Source organism: Mya arenaria, chromosome 17 (genome assembly GCF_026914265.1).
Source record: "Mya arenaria isolate MELC-2E11 chromosome 17, ASM2691426v1".
Classification (NCBI taxonomy): Eukaryota; Metazoa; Mollusca; class Bivalvia; order Myida; family Myidae; genus Mya; species Mya arenaria.
Window position 1 is genome coordinate 45629739 of NC_069138.1, and position 20514 is coordinate 45650252.

Consider the following 20514-nt stretch of genomic DNA (forward strand, 5'->3'; position numbering starts at 1 on the left):
GTTACAAATACATCTATACAGCGATCTATGTTTATTGATATCAAACCAGACTTGTTGTCTTCTTTAATTGATATTCTTTCATCATTTAATTATTGCATTAACTGAATTACGTCCAATTCTTATTCAGCGTTCACCAATAAATGTGTTTTTATGTTTCCTTTTACTTCCACAATCTGGTGCATTTCAAGAATTTTCAGTGCAAATTTTATTACGGTTATTATTAAATTCCTTATTGGCTGCTGACTTAATGTATTTGGCAATTTTCTCTATTTCGTCGTATCTATTTCCGTAAGTCAACGCAAACACTTATTGGCTGCTAGCTATTGGCTGCTGGCTTGGCGTTAGCAGAATAACTTACTAATTTTCATTTCCTGGTGGGCTCAATTTGTGTCTTTCATTTAATCGAATAGGTTAGAGAACACCATCTTATATGTCAGTAGGTACATTAAACATATTGACTTATTGACAAACTTAATTTGATCACTCCAATTTAAAGAAAAAAAACTTTCGATGTGTATCTTTTATCCTATGCAAAAGTGGCTTCTTTTTATTATTTCGTTTCCATCACTCACGGTATGTTATTTTTCTTGCCATATGAAATGTGTACATATATGTATGATAGCACTATCACGAACCTATTATAGGTTAAACAATTATTTATAAGTCAGTGATATTATTAATAAATGTTCTATAATATTGTGTATTGACTTAATACTTCGTAAAAAATAAGCTCAACAATCATTCTTTGTTTCAGAATTCATCCATTTCAAATGATTCTTTGAAAAGGAGCCATTTTCTCGGTTCACATATTGTCAGGGTTTAGGAGCTGAAGCTAAAAGCAGTGACGAAATTCGTTTACACTCTTAAATTGTGCTCAGTTACTTGAACACCTGCCGTAACAGAATGATAGCTTAACATTGATAAATAAGAAGTAAATATATCCAAATACTATTGCTAGGGGTATTTTTTTTTTTGCAAAAGTGTATAGCAATTCATGATAGTTTAAAACTCATGTCTTGAATGTCATTATCTTTGATCAAGTATACGTTCTAAGAATTAGGAATGATATTGTTCATATTGTTTCATCCTGCTACCCTGTTGCAGTTTTTGTTCGTTTATCAAATATACGCATGTACTTTGCTTATCATGTCCACGTCTTTGTGAATGGAGGATAAAGATACTGTAATAATGTTTCAAAGATGAATGCTAGATCGTTAAACACACGTTGATTAAATATTAACATATTTTTAAATCACATTTATGAGAGTTAGGCGAAGATTTTGTGACGGATTTTATATTTGCTACTGTACAATAGGGGAGGTTACTGCGTATGAGACGAACATTTTCTTAAACCGGTTTAGCATCAAATCAAGTAGGACCTACTCCGGTGACCTCAGACGAACATTCGTGTAAAAAATGACGGTAAAAAATGGATTGAAATGGACAAGCATAAAATTTTGGGCTATGGACTTATTGAAGACAACTGTATGGTAAGTCTAAATGCCGTTTGTTTTCATGATGGTTTAAATGATAAGAATTGTTTGTTATTTTGATCACGCACAGGTATGCGCCCCACCCCCCCTACATAGTGACATTACTCTGCAAAGCTTTGTCTGCTTTTCCCCGCAAAATTTCCCCGGGAATGGGCGTAACCTAGGTTCACTTTGGTGCGAGGACATTTTACCATCAGTTCATCCCTGCAGGGAAGGAATTCGGGAATTAGTCCACCTAAACCTCAACGAGTCCTTTGAAGATTTTTAGACTATGGCAGACTCGAGACAGGGATACATAATGTAGTTAGTGTCGGTTAGAACCAGCCGCCCTAGTAGCCCAATTGGTTAGAGCGCCGTGCTAGTGTTCCGGCAGTCGTGGGTTCGAGCCCCACAACGGGCGCACTTCTCCTCCAGGTTTACTTTAGTAACAAATGTCAAATAATAAAAAAGTATCCCTGATCGCTAATTATTGTATCTTTATAAAGCCGGGTTGGCTGGACTGAAAATCCCCACTATTTCGCGGACCTGGGGAGGCCATGGTTACAATTGACTGGTGCAATAGTTAGCAACAGACTTGGCGTCAATTGAATTTAGTTTGAAGGATAAACAATAACACTTTTTTTCAAAAAATTGATTGCAGACATGTAAGAAACAGTGATTCGTCACAATCGTGAGCTTATGCTGACATAGAAACAGTGATTCGTCACAATCATGAGCTCATTTGTTTGTCATACTGTACCAAATTATTTGGGAATATTGTTAGCACATGTTTTAATAATACCATTTTACCTCAGGACAATTTTTCAATAAGAACTCGGTCAAGTATGAAATATTTCCATTTTGGAAGAATGCTGTAGATCTTTTACATTTGAAAATTTGGAAATTATTATTGTTTATTCTTTAAAAAGTGTCAAAATTTGAGTAGATCTATGGTTATGCAATTAGTAGCTCAAAATTTTAATCCTTCAATTGTTATTTTAAAAACTGTTTTGCTTAATGATAAAGGAAATTTATTCATTTTATTAAACAGATGTGCACAGGAAGGTATGCAATTCTAATTTTGTTAATTTTATCCAAAATTGAAAACTTATGGCTAAGTATCTGTAGATGTTGATATATATTATATATACAATTGACTGTTTTTATTGCTTATTAGTGTTGGGAATCGGACTGAAATATTACTATAGATAATCGGTTTATGAAAACAATCAATGATCGATTTATAATCGCTTTAATCATTATAACTATCTTTGGTCATCATATATAAGGCATATAGATAAACTACATGAACCAGTTTAAGAAAAAATGTTCCGTTACAATATTATTTGTACATTTATTTGTATAAATTACATTATTTATTCAGAACGCAACTATACTTAAGTGTTTACAAGTTACTATTACAGATCATGAGACCGCAGGCTCTAAATTTTGTGTACGGTATTGAATACATGTGTAAAGTAAACACAAAGAAAAATATCAATTTTGTTTTGATAATCAGTCAGTAACAAGTAAAACAAGCAGTTGAATATTCTGTATGTTTTACAAGAACATTTTCTTTCAGAAAACTGAGAAAACTAAATTCTTACATGATATAAGAAGTATAAAACAATAACATTTTAAAACCACAAAAGTGTGATGTTGAGAACCAATCCTTTTGCAGTTAAATTACAAAGAAAATTTGTAATAAGGTACTGTAGTGAGCTACTGACATGATAATATGACTAGATAACACAACATAGTACCACATGAACATTTCAACATTAACATGTATTGACCAGAAACAAAATATATTTTCAAGACAATCTTTTAACTGGTAGTTGGTAGTGGTTACGTCTCTTGTTTTATAATTGATTGTTCAAATTTCACTATCGATTGTCGCTGATGAAGGCCTTTCCGATCAATTGTCGATTATAACTGATCATTGGCACAACACTATTGCTTATACTTCAGTGTTTTGAGATTTCATTAAGTTTCAAGTAATATGTTTCATATACTATATCAATATATTTCCATGTTCTTTTTTTTTAAATGATATAGATAGACTATACTAATTAGTGATGTTCTGATGATCAGTTATAATGAAAAAATAACTGGTATGTTCCTGAAATCAGTTTTTCTTCTTTCATCTTGTCAATTTTGTTCAGTTGTAATCATTAACAATATGGCTAAAGCAACAACAACATTAATAGTGGGTTTTTGGGTGAAATTTACTGCCTTCTTCCCTAGTGAAAACTTGTCCATTTTTCACCATATTTTTGTTTTCCAAATTTGATAAGTGGAGATTTCATAACATTAATGAATAAACAATCTTGACAAGACTTACTATAAATTAACAAAATAATATATGCATAAAAATCTTTAAAACATGTAGTATATCAAATTAGCACAAGCCCACAACCCTGCACTGGTGAAAATTATGTCATCCGGGCTTGTTCTAATTCTGAATTTAATATAGCAGGGCTTGTTAAAAAAATATGCCAAGCAATAGAGTAATAATTCAGGCTTGTTCATCCCGAACTCTAATTTCGATGATATATTTTGCCATTAAATTCTAAATTAGATATTTAAGCCTGATTTTGTATTTTTCCCAATGTCAACTTTTTTCCCAAATTGTATTGTACAGGTGGTAAATATAATTCCATAAAATACACTGACTAGATATTTTCAATCCTTTACCTAACATAAGTAGAGTAAAGGATGATGAGTTTTTGTACAAGAATAAAATTACAAGTACGGTACCAGGTATTGTCAAAAAACATTTCTTCTATTAATAAACAGCAATGTGAGTGGAACCGATTACCAATAGTCAAACCAGTGTGTGTATACCACGTGATAAATTACGTCATATATGCTACGTCTGAAGGCAACATTTTGCTTAAAATGAACACTTAAATTAAAGATACCTTTTCTTTTACCACCATTTTAGATGAAACAAAGGGCAGTCTATGCTGCTTAAAGAGCCCCGCATTTGTTTTATTACCGACATTTGATAAAGTCATTAGTTTCATCAAACACTGCGACAAACCCGTTTTCAAAATCATGTTTTGACAGTGCTCCGTCAGACGGCCGTATTGTGAAAAGGTTTGTCGAAGTGTTTAAAGAAATTGAACTCGCAATCAAACTCTGGTAAATGGCCGAAAGCAAGGCTTCGTATGTGGCGTAGACTGCGCTTTGTTTCATTTAAAATGGTGAAGAAATAGTAAAGTTATCTTTGTTTAAAGTTTTTTTTCAAATCAAAATATTGCCTTCTGACGTAGCATTTATGACGCAATTTATCACGTGGTATACACACACTGCAAACAGGAACTGATTCCCAACACTTTAGTTCTTTAAGCATTCTGTGCAACTCTCCAAACTTGCCCCAGGGTCTGAAGTAAAAAAAAATGACCTAATAAATATTCTGCTTTGTGGCATGTTATTAAATGCTTGATCAACACATATCCACTGAATATTATATATCTTAAAATGTCTGACCTCATCAAATGCAAAAGAATCAGTTACTACAATTCAAAAAAAGATTTTGGTATTAATTTTCTGTCACATAGCTTAGACTTTAAAATTCTAATTAGCTCTTAAAACATGATTTAACATAAGTCATATGTGCACTTGCCACTAGACCATTACAAGTTAAAAGGCCATAAATCACTGATTGTGTAAATCACTGATGGTGCAATCAATTGGAAACAAATGGAAATATTACTAGATTTTGATTGGATGCCTCCATTCAGAGTTTATTATATTGATCAGGATTTTGATCCAATCACATTGTGTTATACCTAATCTGATGACAAAACAATTTTTAGGCGGAGCTAAATTAGTCCCACCCAATCAAGAAAGGAACATTACTTTCAATTTGTGTCATTAAGAAACAAAACTATCTTCCATATTTCTGTATATTTTCTAAGCATTCTCGTTCATATAGAATGTCAAATCTCATCTTTGATCCCATTTCTAAATGTAAATAAAGTCCCGTATTGCTGTTAGCATTTCTTATTACATCATCATATCATTTTATGTTTAAATAATTGCTTTGCTTATTTATTAGACTAGTTAATATTGAAACAGACAGTGTTTCTGTAATGAATATGGAATTCTTTATAATTGGAGATTTTGGAAATGGAAATTCAAGGGGTTTTCTTTAAGAATGAAGGCAATGAAAAATAATACATTTTACTTAAAAAAGTTGTTAAAATTCAAATCTAAATCATACTCTTTACCTGAAAAATATTTTTTTTTTTTTTTTTTCTTGAAGTAGAGATATATATGTCATATTTTCCATTTTAGAATTTTTAAAGAAAGTTGAAGAACTTGAGTAAGAAATTTTAAGTCATATGATTAAGTGAATGTGTCACCGTGTGACTTTCTCTTTCAAATTCTGTTAGAAAATTTATTGCTCTTTTTTTTGGTTACATCTTATTTTTCTATGATATTTACTTTCATAATTTCCTAAAGAGACTTTTGTCAGTCATTTTAATTGCAATTGAGTGTTTTGACATTTCTGATAAGATTTTCCTTTTCCTCTTCTTAATTATTATCAGTTAATTATCTCAGATCATAATCATAAACCTTACTCTTTGAGACTTTGACACTTCTCAATTATCTCAGACTTAATCTAATTGTAAGTTTTTTTTGACAATAATTATTTTTGAGTGACACTTTCTAAAATCTTCGATCGTTGTCTTTTGATCACTTGATTCTGATTGGTGGCTTCCACTCTTTAAGTTGGTATATAAGTATGTATATTTTTCATTTAGAAAAGAGAAGAGAAATATATACATTAGAGATACATATAAACTAGGAACTTTGTACTTCTTCTTTTACTAAGGAAATATCTTTGAACTACTTTTTTGTGACTATATAATTAATTCACTATCTTTCATAACTTAATATATCACATGGACTATTGAATGTTTCTTGTTGAATAAGTCTTTGGATTTATCTTTGTTAACTATTCAACTTAAATGTGGAATTAATAAAGAACCAACTTTTAAACATCTTAATTGGACTTGAGTTGTTAATCAAAGTGAACCATTAAACGTGATCTGAACTTAAACGGTAACTCGCAGTTGTGCCAGCTAATTCCCCAAATTAATGGCCAACTGCACGTGCCCCTTACACAGTGTGGCTCGGGCTCGGTGACCACCCCTACTATACCGGAGTGTATATGCTGGCCCGTTCCCGACGCTGCACGTCTTAACTGGGGTGCGCGGTGCCAAATGTATCAGTTAGTCAGAGACCTAATGTTCTGCTTTGCTTTGCAAATGCTTTGTCTTTTTAATTGTAGTGCAGTGAAAGTTGTGTTTCTTTTATGAATATATATGGTCCTCTTTATAATAGGAGATTTTACTTAATCATACCCTTATTGAACAATTTGTTATAATATAAGGGAATGGTTTCTGGAGGAAAAATAATTAAAGTAATAGATTTTATAGTATCAAAAAGGCTATTGATTGAAAGTATTAAATTAAATCTTTATCAAACTCTTCACCTTGATAATAATTTAAAAATTGAATGATTCTAAAAATATCGAGCTATATGTAATAATTTAAACAAATTTGAAGAGCTTGAGAACCAGAAACTTACAACTTTTAATATTTAGTGTAGCATCTTTTCTGTACTAGGTAGTGTCAAGGTTTTTCCTGCAGTCCTACTGTGGGGACATTTAAATGTGTCTGACAAGTTTTGATATACACAGAATGGTGTCACTGTTTCCCACAAGGATCATAAAAACAATGAAAAGGCCTTTTTCAAAGAACGAAGTCATTCAATACATAGGAAAAGCAATAAATCAGGCCATTTCATAGTGACTTAAATTTAGACTTAGAAAAAGAAAACTTACAAGTATGGTGGTGCATAGAATTATGCTATTAATGACTTTTTAGTATGTCAAAAATGCAGCTATATTTCACCAACTTTAAGGTTTAAATGACAGTATATTAATTATAAATTATTATTCACCAGTCATCGAAATTAGACTTTTGGATGAACAAGCCCGAATTCTTATATTGCTTGGCATCAAATTTATGAACAAGCCCTACTCTATAAAATGCAGAATTTAAGCAAGCCCGGAAGACATTTTACCAGTACAGGGCTTGCGTGCTTGTGCTAATTTCGACCACTGATTCACAAGTAGTTTAAGGGTCAAAATGTTTTAAATTTTATTGGGACTTTCCTTAGGGGCGGTGGGGGGCAATATTGTGCGAGTGTTCTTCAGGGTTGGAGCTGTGGAGGATGGTGTATTAACGTTGACACACTTTAATAATTGTTGACACTCACATAGGATTATCAAATATATATTTTGATATTTAAAATATCCAATCAAGTTCCATTTCTTGAAATACATATATAATATGTAAACGTGAATTAATCGCCAAATTATAATAAATTAAAGCTGCACTCTCACAGATTTACCAATATTACAACTTTTTTTATTTTTGTCTTGGAAAAAGCAAATTTTTGGTAAATATCTGCAAACCAATGATTGAAGATTGCTGACAAAAGTTAACATCAAAGCTTGGCATATTCCGTTCGGAAATTAATGATTAATGGCTTAAGCCTTACTAACGATTTAAGAAAACTGCACAAAACATTAATATATGTGTGGCATGTTAGTATTAAAAGTTTAGCAACTAAAACAGAACACAAGTAATGCATTCAGTGACATAAAACAATAAAATTCTATTGTTCAGAATTTAAGATATGAAGAAGAATATAGTAAAATTAATGTACATTTTTATTTTTTTTAATTCAATATACATAAATCACGGACCTATAAACCATAGTTTATAGGTCCATGACATAATATATCATTGAAGGCTACTGACCCTGATCAAATTTTGATAAGAAATTTTTCAGTAGCAACTCTCTGACTGGTATCTTTGCCTTCATCTAAAAGCACCAAGTATTGTCATGGTAACTGTCTTTACTGTGTATCTTGGTCATTTTCCTACTGATATTTATTAAATATAGTCAACAAAAGGGTGGTTATTGCCTGCTAATAGTTTAAATGATCTTATTGACAAAATAAATTGGAATGGTTGAAAAAAGCATATCATTAAAATTTGCTGTTGGAATATATTTTGTGGAATAAATAATAGAATTATATAGAGATATCTATATATAGTTAACTTAAATAAATTTTTTTTTAACTAAAGTACATAAAAAAATGAATTGAACTGTTGTTTTTTCACACAAAAAATATTTGTTCATTCCTGGATCTTTTGATGAAAAAAATATGTTTTAGATCACTTGCATCATTGTCATAAAAAACATTAGCCTATTCAGATCACTAAAACTCAAAACATGTTCAAGAAGTGAAAGCCCAAAATTGGTAAATACTGAGACAAATGAACTTGGTTTTGTTATATATCAGTGTGTGTTTACCACATGATATGTGCAGTCACAAATGCTGCAACAGTAGGCAATATTCCTTTGAATGACATAAAAGTTAAAACAGAAGACAACTTTTATTTTTCTTCACCATTTTGAATTAACTAAAGGACAGACTATACAGCTGCAAAGAGCCCTGTATTTGTTTTCTTACCGGTGTTGATAAGGTGATTACTTTTCTCAAACACTTTAAAGCTGCACTCTCACAGATTTATCGTTTTGACAAATCTTTTTTTTTTATCTTGGAATGAGCCAATTTTTGCCAAAATATCTGCAAAGAAGTGATATAAGACTGCTGACATAAGATCTAAATAAACTAATTTTAATGGCATAAAGCATTACTAACAGTTTAAGAAAAATGCACAAGTATCCATTTTTTAAATTAAAAAATAAAATTGGTGATCTGATTTTTTGTCAGCATTCTTATATCACTGGTTTCCGAGTGTAGGATGATATCCCCCCCGGATGATTGCCCCCCCCCCCAGACATTAGCCCCTAGGACATATATCCCCCGGATGATGATAGCCCTCCCAGACAATAGCCCCCTCAGACAATAGCCCCCCTGCATATATATAAATTACTTTACATATATACACTCTTTTAAATTTGCATATTCATAAAACATAAAAAATGCCATTTAGTGGTCGGCGGCGTCAGCGGCGGCGTCCGCGTCCCATTTTCGCTAGTCCGGGGTATATCTCCTAAACTATTAGTGGTATCAACTTGAAACTTCATATGTACATAGATCTAATTGAGGGCAAGTGCAGTGCACAAGAACTGTTACTCTTGCTTCCATATGTTTAGAGTTATTGCCCTTTGTTATTTTTCATGCTTAAAGTTTTGTCCGGGGCATATCTTGTAGAATATAAGAGTTATCAACTTGAAACTTCATATGTAGATAGATCTCATGGAGGGCAAGTGCAGTGCACAAGAACAGTAACTCTTGCTTTCTTAGTTTTAAAATTATTGCCCTTTGTTAATTTTCATGCTTAAAGTTTTGTCCGGGGCATAACTTGAAGAATATAAGAGATATCAACTTGAAACTTCATAGCTAGATAGATCTCATTGAGGGCAAGTGCAGTGCACAATAACAGTAACTATTGCTTTCTTAGTTTTAAAGTTATTGCCCTTTGTTAATTTTCATGCTTAAAGTTTTGTCCGGGGTATATCTTGAAGAATATAAGAGGTATCAACTTGAAACTTCATAGCTAGATAGATCTCATTGAGGGCAAGTGCAGTGCACAAGAACCGTTACTCTTGCTGCCATATTTTTAGAGTTATTGCCCTTTGTTAATTTTCTTGCTTAGGTTTTGTTTGTGGCATATCTCGTAAATTATAGGAGGTTTCAACCTGAAACTTATTCTGTAGGTATATCTGATTGAGGGTTCAAATGCCGCCTACACTTGAAAGTTAAATGGCAACATCATTGTCTATAAATGAATAAAATGCCAATCTAACAGCTATAATGTCGACAGTAAATAATTCGTCAGGCGACACATCCGACTCGCGGAGTTCTAGTTCCGTTTATTTTTCACTATTCATGACTTTTTTTCATTGATTTATGCCTTTGGGTTGTTTCATTTTATAATAAAAATCATTGTTTTGCAAATTTGCTTAAATAAACTGGTTATAATATGCATTTTAATATTGGGGGGAATATCGTCCGTTTTTTCACTAAGACGGGGGGGCTATCTTCTGGGAGGGCTATGGTCCTAGGGGCTAATGTCTGGGGGGGGGGGCAATCATCCTGGGGGATATTATCCGTACCTCCTGGTTTCCATTCATTTTCGCATAAATTGGCTCATTCCAAGATAAAAAATTAACTTTTTCAAAACGATCAATCTGTGAGAGTGCAGCTTTAATAGACCTGAAAAGACTTGTCATAGTGTGCCAAGAAACTAAACTCCCAATCAAACTTTGGTAAAAGATCAAATGCGGGGCTCTGTGTGTGCGGCATAGACTGTGCTAATTTTTATTTAATGTGATGAAGAGCTAGTTAAGTTATCTTCATATGAAGCAAAAAAATGTTTCAATACCCTGTATGAATTTTCTTCACCAGATATTGATTCATAAAAAAACTTGCTCTAGGGTGCGGAGCTACTTTTCGCTATATGTCTAAATGGAAAAATCTTCTCCTCAGATCCTGCTGGCCTGTTTTCAAAATAATGTCACAGAAATGTTCCTAAGGTTACCATCTGTCAAATTCCTTTACCATATGTTGATCCATAAAAAATATGGTTTCAGAAGAGGGGGATTAGTGGGTGTGGTAGTGGATCTTCACCAAAAGTGTTCAAATGTCCCTAAAGTGAAAGCCCTGAGTTATTTACACCCATAAAGTAGTAGTCTAACACATTTATTTGTTCATGTTCTGTCAACAACTATGCCGTGTTATTTCAATTTTTATATAAATTATTTTGTATTATGAAATATCATTGATAATATAATTATGTAGGATTTGAAAAAAACAACAACTGCATACTGTTATAAATAAAATATGTATATTTTACCAATATATTATCGATGTTGGCCTGAATTTGTATTTTTCCGAAAGTCAATTTTGTTCCCCAAAGGCACAAGAGGTGAAAATAATTCCAATAAAAGTTACTAATTATTATTATTGTTATTATTATTAATAAACTATTACTGTTTCAGGAGATAAACAGAAACACAGTGGTGCTTACATTCTGATGGAAAAGACAACAAAAGCATCTCCCATCATTTTGGCGTGGCTCAGATCAAGAGGAGAAATTTAGAAAAGGTAATAACTGAGCAACTAAGAACATGCAAGTTGCACTGGTTAGAGTGTAAGACCCATCTCGCTTCATGAGAATTGATAATCATCAATGTATTAAATCAAGAAATTGAAATGTAAGGGTCTTGTCTTTTGCAGTGTTTTTGAAATAGAATTTATTAAAAAAAAACTAAATTATTTTTTAATATGATTGTGAATGTGTGATGTTTTCTTCTGATCACTCTCTCTCAAAACCAGATATAGCAAACATATTTCATGTTGTAGATTTTTTGTTTTACCGTATTTTCTCGACTATAAGGCGATTCGCTTATAAGACGGCCCCCTAACTTTGCCCATGAAATCTGGTGCTTTTTGTTTCGACTCGCTTATAAGACGGGGTCAATTTTTAAGCAAATCTAAAATGCTAAAATTCTTCCTTATGTGTAAAAATGTTCAAGCTCAACGGACAATTATCGACTTTCGCGGTAACTGTTTTTGTTTTACTCAAAGAAAATGGCGGTCAACTGTGAGCTCTCTATTTGGAGGTAGGTTAAAAATGAGTACATAAGTTTGCAGGACAGGTCGTTACTTATCGAAATTGTAATAATTAATCAATAACAACATGTTTGTTTTAGTTTATTTTTTATTGAAGACACCAATGAAGTTCTTCGGCAAAATAAATGGCTTCAATAACATAACTGCGAAAAGCCGAGGCATGATTAGGTGTTTGTTTAGCAATAATGCTTTAGGCAATATTGTTCCTTGATTGGCGACGAACATAAAGGATTCATATTCGCATTGTCATTTGTTTGCTTAATCAAATTGACAGTTAGGTACATCATATTAAGATTCCAATTTATTGATTTGATATATCTGTCAAACTAATTATACTGACACGCGCCATGAGAAAAAATGCAGATATAACGGTACACTGTGTGACGTCAGAGCACGCGCGGTGAAGAGATTTTGTGTTGTTGTTTACTTAATTGCCCCATACTTATATCAGCAGACGATAAACTGGATAGACGAATACCCTATGTAAAATTTAACTGATTTTGACTTGAATCTTGTTTTAATATTTTATCGACTCGCTTATAAGACGGGTCCCCTACTTTGGGGGTAAAAATCGGGACCCAATTTCCCCGTCTTATAGTCGAGAAAATACGGTACTTGTAAATATAGTTCTGAGGTTGTATTTTAGGCAAAGCCTTTTTATTCTGCTCAATACAAACTTATTTTGTAAGAATTATGGCCCTTTGTAATTTTTAAACAAATTCATTGTTTTTTATGTTTTTGTAAGCCCATTATAAAGGGACATTTAATATTTTCACCAGCTGCATTATAAAGTCAGACGAAAAGTGTCCAGTAAGTGTTCAAACAATAACTAATTTAGAATCCTTTCTCAAATCTGGTGAGCAATATATATAGGGCCATCTCTGTGTTTGTCAGACAAAAACAATAATCAATATTTGAGTTAAATTGACAAATATTGTTGTAAAATGATTTGTGAAGACATACAATTGGATTACTTTTGGTAAATAGGATTAAGGTTTCTGCACATAAAAATATTTAGAATAATATTTGGGTCAGTCGGTTCATGTTCAATATTACTGATAGTATAAGTGGAAGCAGTGACTTAAAATAAATTACCAAACAGTTTATGCTCAATTGCTTTGAGTTAACATACAAGATATGACACTTGGAATACTAGATCTTGGTGGCATAAATAAAAGACCTTGTTTTGTCACATTAACTTGTAATCAAGCACTAACTTCCTCTAAATTCTCTTCAGGTGATGGTTGGGCACACACAAGAAGACATAGATCACAGGCGTCTAGCCATATGAGTAGACAGGAGTTTCACACTCTGCCAGACTTACTTCCTCAGACGAGCAGATTTAGGCTTCTCAAGATCACGCACTGCACACTAAGACATAGTCTTTGACTACAACAAGGCCTTAGGGGATGAAAGTACAGAGAGGTCCAATTGAAATCAATTCTGTGCTGCGTCATTTCTTCATTCTGGAGGTTGATGGACATGATTTATGGCATCAAGTGTGCAGTTTGTCAACTAACTATCAACACAGCAGTCTTGTTCACCAGCTGCGCAACTTGAGCTTTTAGCTTTATTGCTTGAAGCCACTGCATAAGAGGAGGGAAGGTGCAGGCTCATCAAAAAGTCTCAAAGTTGAAACTAGGAAAAGAAGTTTGTCAAGAGTGTGATTTATTATATTTGCTTTGAAAACAATTGTTACAATGATTTGGTTTCCTTTGAAACTTGATACATACTATGTGTATGTTGAATGAATTGAGATGCTTAAATAAAGAACCGCTATTCAAATATCAGGAAACTGCATTTTTCATACTAAAGGGTAAATGATGTCGCCATTTGCTGTATGTATTTAAATAAGATATGTTTCCACAATTAATATTTTTAGGGACTATTTCTCAACGTAATGAAATAGATTAAATTTGTACAGCGTTATATGAGCTTAATATGTGTTTTCTGTTTCCTTAAAATTGATGAAAAATTGTCAGAAGGTAATGAGACCAGTATCCATTACTGCAATCATACAATAAAAAATACAAGGACAAGCCCACTGCTCATATAATATGATTAAACCTTGTTTAGGGGCATGAGGCAAACAGAGTTACTTTCAAATGTTAAAGATGCACTCTCACACTTCGGATGTTTTAACAACTTTTTTCATTTTTAGCTCTACTGGCCAAAGGCCAGAAGAGCTTATGCGATGGTAATGTGTACGTAGTATGTGCGTCTGTAAACATTCCTCGTTAACATGATACAGCCTTCAGTTTTGATTGCATCTTGATGAAACCTGTACAGTATCTACATATCCATTAGAGCTCGGTTCCTTTCGAAAACCAGCCAGATCCGCCATGCATGCCAAGATTATGGGCCTTGATAATAAAAAAAATAATGTGTCAGTAAACAATTGCTCGGTAACACGATACATTCTTCAGTTTTGATTGTATCTTGATGAAACTTGTCCAGTATATCCATTAGAGCTCAGTTCCTTTCAAAAACCTGATCTGCCCATGTTTCCTGGATTATTGGCCTTGAAATTATTAGATGATGGGCCTTGATAGTATAAAAAAATGCTATTTTGTAATAAATGCTTGCGAATATGATACAGTCTTCAGTTTTGAGTATTCAGATACCCATAAGGGGTTGGTTCTTTTCGAAAACAGTGATGTTGACCACACAAACCCAGCCAGTAGAGCATAGGCCCATTTGGGCCTCTTGTTTGTTTTGAATTGGTACCATCCAATTTTTGCGAAAAATGCATGGAAACCAGTAATATAAGACTACCGTATTGACAAAAAATTCAATTGCAGACTTTTCTATTTAAGTTAAAACATTGATGTTTTATGCACTTTTCTTAAACCGTTAGTAACATTAATCTTCGAAGGAAATATGAAATCTGGGATTTGATGTTTTGTCAGCAATCTTTTACCATTGGTTTGCTGATATTTACGCAAAAATTTGCTCATTCCAAGACAAAACAAAAGTTGTTAAAACGTTATATCTGTGAGAATGCAGCTCTAAATGTTTTGGCAAACATGTTTTTGATTTGGCAGCACAATCAATCTTGAGAATTGCTTGATTTTACTGCTGTATTAGAAATTACAGGGGTAATGGGGATTTTTTGTGTTTTTATTGCTTTTTGTGATTCATACAGTCATACTTCATTCCTCAGGGCACACCTTACAAATAGACAGAACAGGAAAATGGTCATTTTAAAAGGTCAAGGACAACGCAAGTTGAACAATCATATTGTTCATGGCTTGTATTTTTGGTATATTTTGTTGCATATATGCTATAAAAAAGTTTAAAGTTAAAAATAACTTCATAGTTGAAATGATGGCTTTGAATGGTATTGTCAGTTGAGAAACAGCACTATTAAGAAATATGTTAATGGTACTTTATTATTTTAATCAATTTTAGATATTTGTAAGAAAATTATTGTCTTATTTTGTACATGAGACCTTTTAAACAGTTATTTATAATATAACAATGTGTAAATGAAGCTTTAGATCAAAACTTAAAGCTGCACTTTCACAGATTGTCATTTAGACACTTTAAAAAATTTGTCTCAAAAGCTGATTTGGTTATCATTCCTTTAATTCAGTCATATAGTCATAGATAATTCACAATAGAACCAATCAAAAATGTTTGGTAAGACTGCCGAAAAGTTCATTTACATTAAATTGTTCGTAATGCTACTATACCCATAAAACATCATTTTAGCCATAAATATGACAAAATGCAATCTGGGGTGGTATTCTATATATTGATCTTAAATGGATCTAAGAACGATGTAGCTAATCTGATTACTTGTTATTTATAACTGACCAATAGAGTGAATGAAGTCAATCATGTATGACCATAAGATTTACTTAAGTTGAATATTGAATACCACCCCTGATCTTATTTCAGCAGTCTTATATCACTTAAAATTGGGTCTATGCAAACAAATGGTCTATTTATAGACCAACAATAAAAGAGTGCCGGTAGTCAAAACGATCAATTAGTGAGATTGCAGCTTTAAATACACCTTTTTAAGACCGCTGTAAAATTCCAATGGTTTGCCTCAATCTTTAAAGCTAGCATACTGTTTAATTGACAGCCATACTTTTTGTTTAAAAGTGTCATGATATGTTTGTACAATGTGTTTATATAATTCATTAAAGAAGTCAAAACAAATTTGTTTATCATGTAATTTGTTTTCTATTATTTAAATGACCCAGACGAAAATTGGGAACGTCAGTGCTAGTTCTTTTACTGCTAATATCCAATGAAGTTTCTATTGGTGTAGCAGCAAGGAGGTGTTACATTAAGGATGCATCATATAAACCAAATTATACATTCATATGCACAACATACAGGCGTGTAGCCGCCTATACGTGAATACGCGGCTGAAAAAACATGGTTCTGAAAAAAAACCACCGAAGTAGCAGTATGCGAACTTGACTACATGATCCAAAAACTGGTTATTTTCCAGTACAAAATAATGCACATCGAAACGCCCAGAATGCACTAGATTGCACCATGGTTTTCAAAATTTTCTGAGGGGGGCATGCCCCCGAACCCCCCAGCACATTTATGAATCCACATGAATAGAGGGGTAGCTACGCCCCTGACATTATTGAAACCACAGTGTGGCTAAACAACACTTGTATATTTATCCTACGCAGTGATCTCCCATGGAAAATGCAATCGTCAAAGAATCTAAAGGGGATGTTTATATGGACTAGATTTGAAATACACCAAGTGTTTAAAAAAAGTTGATTTCAGTCACGAAGAGAATCAACCATGCTCCTCACTTGTTGGAATAAGATGAAAAGTCCACTTACCGCGGTAAAGAAAGTACACTAAAAATATCCATTTGATTCAATTGACTTTATCTTTTTATAAATATGTTGCAATACATAAGATACGTTATTTTTTTATAATTGTTTACCCATGTTGAATTTTATTTGTCAAATTTATTAGAGATTTTATATTAAGAAACTCAGTTTTTTAGTATGTGAATGGTTTGGACCGGCTTCCTCATGTAAAGGGGATATGTTTATGACATACTTTTTTAAATCTTTCGAACTTGAGTTTTTGAGTGAATTTAAGCGAAGCGTACAGGGTTTTGAAAATGCATCTTTTACTTGGATTTTATACATTGTTATTACGAAATAAAGTATTGTGAATCAAACTAAGTGTTAAAGCTCAGCTATTGATGGCTGGAACCCTAAATGTTGATATGTGCTAAAATATATAGTCTTTGAAGTCCAAAATTTTGAAATGCGTTACAAACACGATTCAACAAAAGGCTGTTGCACAATCAGTTGATTGACATAATCTTCGAGTATATGTTATCTGCACCGGCATGGACTTGCTCCCATCTTTTTTAAAAATGCAATTGAAGCATAAAAGAAAATCAACCTGGTTACTATTATTTCTGAAAATTCAATACCAAGGAGTAAAATAAATATAAGTGTTCAGATGCATTACGAGAAAAAAATGTCTGGTGTCAAAACATGAGAGAGTCTCTTTAAACAGAAAAGTTTTGGCAGATACTCAGTCAGTTAGATGATCATAATTGTATAAATAATAGCTTTTAAGCGTTGTCATTTCTGTTTATCAGAGGTCGGATGATAAATATAATGCATAGCATCATCGCACTGGAGTACGAGAACGTTGTATACAGAGTATGTTTAAACTGAACATGCGTCTGTTTATTTCGATGTCCTAAAACGTTTAAACTGTTTAAAGGAACTATAACATTATGAAACAACAATTATGATTACAGAAACTCATTGGCTCAATCTTTCCACATCCGCCCCTCCTTCAGAACAGAAATTGAATGGCTTAAAATGTTGGGCCGGGGTAGGTGTACTCCTCTAATTTATAGTCCGAAATAGGGCATTTTTATCTTAATATTGTATTTTCCCCGATATTGACTGAGAATGTATAAACGGATGATTCAATGGTGGAGGGACCGACCCCCTCCTCCCTGAATCTGCAATTGAGTACATGCATTAATACCGTCTCCTTAGCCTATTGGTTAAGGCGTAGCCTATTGAAATCGTAGTCGTGGGTTCATTCCATGGTACATTTAGCTCGATCCCTTTGCCGCGTGATGCTGCCTCTCGGTACTTTAAGGATGAAAGTGGTTCAGTGGTGTAGGTTTCTGCTTCTTACCCACGACTATGTGGGTTCGATCCCCACGAGGGGTACTATCTCATGGATGGCCTCTCAAAAATGACACAGTAACAGTTTCTAGCCAGGAAACGGACTCGAGAGTGATTTTATCAGCTAATCACCTTTAGCAAAATCGAGCTTGTTTATTTTAGTCAGATTTAACCAATGAAAGTTGTACCCCTTCATCGGTGCTTTGAAAAATAATTAAAGGACCCTGTTTGAAGCAAGTGCTTGCGCTTTCACGGGTAAACCTTGACCGAGTGGTCTTAAGGAATACATTCAGTGTTCTCTAACCTTAAAGTCGATTAAAAATTCAATATTGTAACCAAGTACCACCAGGAAGTATCTTTGGAAAATGCAAAATTAAGCAAACAGTTTGATTTTTTAGATTTATTAGTGAAATATGCATTTTGATAAAACAGTTTTCTGAAAAGGAATAATAAAACTACACATCTGACGCAGTTGTATATAATAAAACTGCTTTAGATTGCACACAAGTTGAAAATGCCGATGGTATACGCGAAATCAGGTAACAACTAACATCTTGCATTGTTATTTTCTTGAATATTCTATCAATATTAAATTAATTAGCAATTATATGATGACATGTATATATCCCAACTTTTTTAACCCAGCAGCTGTAATACTGTGGAAATCTCCAACTGGTGATTTCTCCAACTTCTGTGTTCTCCAACTTAGGCCAAATAAAAAAAATGTCTTGTTTCTGGTCACCCGACCGACCCTACTTTTTACCCCCCGACCGTTTTTTTTTTATAGCGTAAAGACCGTTTTTTATAAGTAGCGTAAAGTGAGCCGGGATTCCCGGTCCCGGCGCCGAAGAGTAAACCGCGCTATCCGACAGTAATATTATATTCGTGACGTGTTTTTTATACGGCCGTGTCGAAGATGGCTGGCCCTGCGCAGACGACGTCTGTTACGCATTTGATAGCCATAAAAATAGACACATGTTCGCACTTCGACGGTTGTAGTGTCATTAAAGTTGCCCATTCGCAAACAACAATAAAAAGTCTTTTCATCGATTTACATGGCGAGCGAGAAAATGTCCGACTTGAAGCTAAATGTTCGGTAAGTTGTATGGTTGTTTAGATATCGTAAAAGGGCCATCGTAAAACAAATAATGCCTCGACCGAGAATGACAGTTTTGGCACCGACATTTTCGTAATTCAAAAGACTACAGTACACTCCACGCGGAACTACCACTTTCCTCGGTGACTCGGAGGCGTTTTTAATTTATCGCGGATTTCCGCCGAGTACGCAACCTTTTTCCTCGCTAAATTTCGCCGAGTTGCACCGAGTTAATCGTTTTCTATGGAGGGTTTTATTGCCGGTAGCGCCGGTGATCGTATCGATTTATTGACCTAATCGCGGAACTCCGCGTTTTGTGCATAGCTACTACAGTACATTGCTTCTGTTAAAACAGTATTAAATAATGAGACATTTAATTTTTCAAAGTACAGTAAGTTTCTTTTTAAAAACAATTATTGTAAATTTTCATCAGCATCGTCAAACAACTGTTGTTTTTCACATTATGTAATTAAAAGATATACCATAGCGTGCGTTTGTGTTTGTTATTGTCATCTTTCTCTTACTATATTAAGGTGTTGAGAACTTAATTAGATTGGAGTAATGAAGGTGTTGAGAACTTTGTAAGTGTGAATATTTTTCGGTCATTATTTCTTAATTTGCATTTTACCACTTATTAACACTTATTAATGTATCCGTAGTTATCAATGGTTCTAAACTTATTTATTACGCATATAAGTGTAAATCCTTCATCAAGTTAATTAAAATCCCATTAAACACCATTTTATACATGCATTGAAATGAATAACACATTCTATCGGCTTCAGATCAAACAGTCTCACTGTGTGACGTCACATAACTCACAGTTTTACCCACGAGGATCTCATGGAGAGCATGTATATTGTTATGCAGGATTAATGTTTCTGAGTGGTGTTTTCGAATGTAACTTAAGTTTTGCATTTTCAACTTTAATTCATCACATTAATTAGTTACCTATATCATTGAATGTGTTGACTTTTATTGAGGATTCAATAAGTATAACTGTACATAATTGCTTCTTACAGTCTATAAGTGTGGTAAAGTTTTATTATTGGCAGATCGTTTTCCAAAAATATCATGTCTTTGTTTTCTTAATCCCTTGAT

General features: G+C 33.3%; 1 long non-coding RNA gene across 1 annotated transcript; it reads left to right on the top strand.

The window, feature by feature from the left end:
- Positions 1–1347: 1347 nt before the first annotated feature.
- On the top strand, positions 1348–15276 carry LOC128222899 (uncharacterized). The gene is made up of 3 exons (XR_008259249.1): positions 1348–1490; positions 11535–11640; positions 13406–15276. It is a non-coding gene; the product is annotated as an uncharacterized LOC128222899 (long non-coding RNA).
- The last annotated feature ends 5238 nt before the right edge of the window (positions 15277–20514 follow it).